Raw genomic sequence first — 6,278 nt, 5'->3', positions numbered from 1 at the left:
GCGTATGATTGATACTTCACAGGCTAATATTTTAGTCATCCTAAATTACATTCAAGGCTTAAAATGAAAAAACAAAAAACAAAAGCATGAACGATTGTTCATCCAAAAAACTGTACTCTCCATTATTGGGTGGATAACTCAATATTTGTGTTTATATGATCAGTGGACTAGGATATAACTACCGGAAAAAAGCCACACTCTCCCATCACAACAGAACAAAATGACTATATAACATTTTCTAAAACACAAATGCAACACATCCCCAGACTATATAACAGTTTTTAAAATAACCTTGCCAAACAGTTTTATTCAAAATAACATGCACGGCAAGATTTTGAAAACGTCAAGTCAAAGCCAAAAACAAAAAAGTTTATCTCGACCAAACAAAACCGAAATAATAATCACATGTGGATTCTAGACATGCTAATCCTCAATAGATCTTCATGATCTTATTATATAACTGAAAGTGCTCGTAAGATTAACTTTCATATGCTGATTATATTTACCCTGATAAATGAAATGAATATAACAGAGAGAGAGAGATCAATGGGATGCTTATTCTTAATAGTTATGCACTCTTCTACTCGCCATGACGATCAATGATTAAAGATGAAAGTAAAATATGCCGGTAATTCAGTTTTGTTAAGAAATTTAACCAAATTATTTAAGTGGGTAAATGTTATGAGCATAAGAAAAGCGATTCATTATTGGTAAGCAATAATGGAGGAGACTTGACTTGAAATAAAAGCAAAGCAACTACCAATTGAATGCCTCGAATAATTCAATTCTCACTTTTACTAAAGCCACTTCCTTTTCCCCTTATTTGGTTTTCAGAATAAAGTGTGTCGGAGAATACTTTTCTCATGAAAAAGCAGACTTCTTGACTTGGAATATGAGATTGATGGCCATTAAGGGCGGTTTATGTTGAGAATGCGATGATGATCTAATTCTTGCTATTCATATTCCGCCAAGTCTAGCACAATTGAGTTTACACGACAAGATGTTTGTTGTCTTTAGGCTCGGACATCACGGCAGCTTGCAAGCACTATGCAGATAATCCAAACATACGATTCTTGCAAAATCTCCTTTACGTATGCCGCTGCAAAGGAGATGGTGCACTAGTGGATATGTCTCATTTATATACCTTGTGCAAAAAAACTTCCAACTTCTTCTCCGACGTTTACATAAGTTGAATCCCCATCCCAACCACCAATAAGTTACTCAAGTTACTCATATGCTAAAGTGCTAAAGTGCAATATCGGGAATATGGGGTGGCATCAGTTCCTCAGCCTCCCAAGCAATTATGCAGGCCTTTCCACAGGGTCTTTGTGCAGGTTTTTATAAGTCGCGTGGCCAATTCGAGACATTTTAATTTTGCCTTATAATTGAAGCTGAATTAGACTACGCGGTTGGGGGGGGGGGGAGGAATGCTCCCGGAAATGATGATACAGATTCCCAGCTGGTAAGGTGAGACGACTCCACAATCGCTAATCCTCTTGTATTATTGTGTTGACCGAGATGGGGACCGTCGCCCCTCAGGGCCGCTTAGTTTTCGTGCTTACTATTATCAAATTTATTTCATGATATATTAAATTATCATATAAAATTTTTACCTCTTACCCTTGAAGCTAGGTACTGGAGTAATACATATTTAAATTTATAACATCTTAAAGTTGTGTGAGGCGGCCTTTTTAAAGAATTTTCATAAGCTATAGTAGCTGTAAAATATTTGATAAGCACTTTATCAAACTTAAAGATATTAGATATTCAAAGTCTCTGCAAATCAAAGCTGCATTATTGGAAAAAAAATCATAAATGAATTCCCTCCTCCTAATAGATTCTCCACATTTATCTACTGAACTGTGATGATAGAACAACACATATTTATGAAATGAAAATGCCACCATAGACTTGAGTAATATGTCTTTCAAGAGAAATGGATAAGATTTCCACATCATGTATATGTAGAGCCTAAGTAACTAAGAATTTTCCACACCAAAGGAACCCCACCAACACAATCAAGAAATACTAATTTGTGATCACAATAATGTCATCTCAAGAAGACTTTTGACTTCTTAGCATTTATAATTAAGCAAATCGCTGTCCCACGGCCATTGTGCTCTACCAGATTGTGTTTCTTTTTCTTTCTGCACAATTGTAGTCGTAAACTATTTGACAAGCCCTTTAGTAAAGTTAAAGGCATTTTATCACTTTATATTAAATTCAACAATAATTTAACTTTCAGAAAAATGATGTAGTCTCTAAGTACTCTTGTATAATACTTGTTTAGACGCAATCCAAATATACATATGGATCGTCTGTGGAGTGAAGTGTCAAAAAACATTTTTAGGCTTTTATTTGCTCCAATGTCTGACGAAAATATTGGAGGCTTTCCCATTGTTATGGGTTGTCAATTAATTAGGTCGCCTATCACCGTAAGGAGAACAACTCAGTTTAAATTCTGTTTCTTTTTGTGACTCGTTAGATCTACTAATTCTAGATTTGAAACTTATTTTAGAAAATCTGAAAGGTTGAGTTAGCAACTTGGAAATAAGGTGACAAAGATTCTTCTTTGTCGCTGTCGACTGTCGCCCTTATTCAACGTCCAGTTTTCATCGCCTTTGGCACACCTACGGCAACGGAATCAAATTTCGTCGCCTTTGGTGCCCCTAAGGCGACGAAATTATTTTAGTTGTAGAACTTTTTGTTGCCTTAGGCAGTTTTTCTAGTAGTGATAATTACGGCAATTTAGTTATAGTGGATTGTTAGGTCACCTATATACTTTTCAATAATTTAAAGCGATTTTATCCATTTGATGGAATATTAGGATCGAGAAAATGCAGCGCCGATTGATGCTGGGAAGAAAACTCTCCGAGTTACATCCACAAACACGTACAGTGCTCTTTTCTTAAGCCCGAAATGGGACTGACTAAAGAATGTTGTAAATAGAAGGGGCATTTCTACGATGTAAAGCTCAAATGTAGAGAATTCATAAGCCAATTCGCCGACTGTGGTCTATGACCGCTACTGGGTAAATCACTGGAAAAGTTAATGTCACTTTGGTAAAATTACTGAACTATAACTATATATAGCTTGACTTCACATCATAAAAATTATTATATAATTACTCTTCTTCCTACGTCTTGTGTTCGATGTTAAGTTGTTGTAGTGTTTATCTTCAGGATGTAGCGTATACCCTGAGGGTCGGGGTCACAAAGCTTGTGTCCAATATCAGTCCCTGTTAATATTTCTCCGTCCATCCTTGTCATGATTGATATAAAAGGAACAAACAGTGTAAGGTGTATGTATCTAGGAAAGAAAATTTCTTTTAACCTGGATATTTGTTTTACACAATTGTATACCTATGACTAAACTAACTTTGGCAAAAAATCTGATCTTCCTTAACCATGAGAAAATGAGAAATCATTCTGATTAAATCTTACACGAAATTACTCGTATGCCGACCAACAAAGCTTTTAAAATGGATGAACATGTGAGCCCACCAATGGATCTTAGAGAAGACTTGTTTCAATGACTTCACACTTGAGAAGGGCTGTATAAGTTGAAGCACTCCCCACCACCAATAAACTCACTCGCATGCTAAATTGCAAAATGGGGTGGCCTCAAATCCTCGGCCTCTTATGTTTCCTATTTTTCTTAAATTCCTATCTTCTCTTTGCCTCTTCCCTTTGCCCTCCTGACCAGCGCGATGCATTGCTCAATTTTAAGAATTCCTTCGCTAGTGAATCTAGATGTCCTGTTTCACGGGTTGATTGCCTGCACTTTAACAAGAGCATAGATTGTTGCTCATGGAGCGAGGTCATTTGCGACGATGTCACCGGTAACGTCATTGGTCTTAAGTTTGAATTCATTTCGTTTCGTGATACTCTCTATTTCAATAGTTCTCTCCTTCTCCCGAAGCTTCAAATGTTGTCAATGTCAAGTTGCGAGTTGACCAAGTTCCCCTATTTTTTGAATTCGTTAGAAAGATTAACTTACTTAGACTTCTCTAACAATGGTATTGGTGGGGAGATCCCGAGATGGTTTTGGAGAATAAGCCATCGTACATTGGAACACTTAGATCTTTCTTATAACCTTATGGAGGGAGGTATACACAAATTGCATTGGAAGCGATTGTTGTATCTTGACCTTAAGAACAACTCATTCCAAGGACCACTCCCGATCCCTTCACCTTCTACTCATGACTTTTGTGCCAACAACAATGGTTTCACTGGTGAGATCCCCTCTTCGATTTGCCAATTGAGTTCACTCTTGAATTTAGATTTGTCTAACAATAATCTCTCGGGGATTGTGCCCCCATGTTTTGGTAATATAACCAAACTCCAGATCTTAGATTTGTCTAACAATAGTCTCTCAGGGATTGTGCCCCCATCTTTTTGTAATATAACCAATCTTATGGATCTAGACTTGAGCAGCAATAAATTTCAAGGGCCATTATTGCGCTTCCTAGTCAACTCGGCAAACTTATCAAGACTAAGTCTCAGTCATAACAAGTTTAATGATATATTCCCACATTGGCTGAAAGCACCGCAACTAAATTACCTTGATTTGCGATCCAACAAATTTCATGGTTGGATCAACCTCACTACCTTCGAACTCTCCTTCCCTGCTCTTGAATATTTATTTATTTCCAACAACAATTTTATTGGATGGTGCCCCACGAAGGTTTTCTCCAATAGCTCATTACTAGTAATAGATTTGTCCAACAACAAATTTGGAGGGCCAATTCCACCTCTGTCTCCCGTCACAATGTATTACTCCATTGCAAATAATGTCATAACAAGAAGGATCCCTTCTTTGATATGCAACGCCACCAATCTCGAGATAATCGACTTGTCTAACAACAACTTAATTGGTAGCTTGCCTTGGTGCTTAACAAATTTTAGCACTGTTCTCTCGGTTTTGAACTTGGGAATGAATCACTTTGAGGGCACAATTCCACAAACAATTTCTTTGATGCATGGATTGACGACTCTTGACTTGAGCCGAAATTTGTTTGAAGGGACGTTGCCCCGATCCCTTGTCAATTGTACAAATTTGAAAATTTTAGATCTCAGTGTCAATCAGATGGAGGATAAATTCCCGATGTGGTTGGGAAAACTTCCAGAGCTGAAAGTTCTCATTTTGAGGTCCAACAATTTGAAGGGTCCTTTGAACATTCCGGAGGGAGATCTCATCTTTACAAAATTGCGCATTTTGGATCTCTCGAACAACAACTTTTGCGGTCCTTTACCAACCAACTTGATAATGAACCTTGAAGGCATGAAGAATACAAAAGATGGGCAATACAGACCATCGTACATGACACAAAATTCCCCTTCCTTTAGGCCGTCATATGAAAATACCGTGACTGTGATGATTAAAGGGAAAGAGACAAAGCTAGTGAAGATCTTGACCATCTTCACAACCATTGACTTGTCATGCAACTCTTTCCAATGAGACATTCCCGAAGTTTTTGGCCATCTTCGCTATCTCATAGGGCTCAACCTTTCTCACAACCACCTTATGAGTTCCATCCCTTTGACTTTAGGAAACTTGACTAATCTTGGATGGCTTGATCTATCTTCGAACATGCTTAGTGGGGGAATTCCTAGAGCATTGGGAGATTTGACATTTCTTGGGTATTTAAACCTCTCGAAGAACCAACTCACTGGTCGAATTCCTCAAGAGAAACAATTAAGCACATTTTCAAACGACTCGTTTAGTGGGAATCCAGGCTTATGTGGAACTCCATTGTCAAAAGCATGCCTTGGCGATGCTCAACCTCCTCCACCGTTGTCCTCATCAAGTCTGGACCACGAAAGGCATGAGAGTTGGTTCAAACAGAAAGTAGTGTGGATAGGTTATGCATCTGGAATTGTCATTGGGATTTCATAGCATACATTGCAATTGAAATGGGATGGCCCAAATGGCTCGTGCGAGGCGTGAGAATGCTGGAGAGAAGTGCAGTCCAGTGGATGGAGAAGCCAAAGCGGAGGGCCATCAAGTTTCATGGACAGTGAAATTGTTGAGGAGTTGTTTTTTCAAACCATGTAATGTAGTCTTAGTAATTAAAGATGTTATCTAATCGACATCAAATGTCATTTCCCTTATCAAGGCTTGTTTCTAATGTCTTCTCCTTTTGTATCTTGTTATAATGGTGTATGAGTTGCATTGAAAAGATGAATAATGAAATTTGTCAAGCACATAGCTTAGAAAAAAAAAAAAAGCCAAAAAAAAAGGAAAATGAAGCAAGAGCCATCATCCACTACAGATAT

The sequence above is a fragment of the Eucalyptus grandis genome, chromosome 6 (genome assembly GCF_016545825.1).
Source record: "Eucalyptus grandis isolate ANBG69807.140 chromosome 6, ASM1654582v1, whole genome shotgun sequence".
NCBI lineage: Eukaryota > Viridiplantae > Streptophyta > Magnoliopsida > Myrtales > Myrtaceae > Eucalyptus > Eucalyptus grandis.
Note: the sequence above shows the minus strand (reverse complement) of the source record.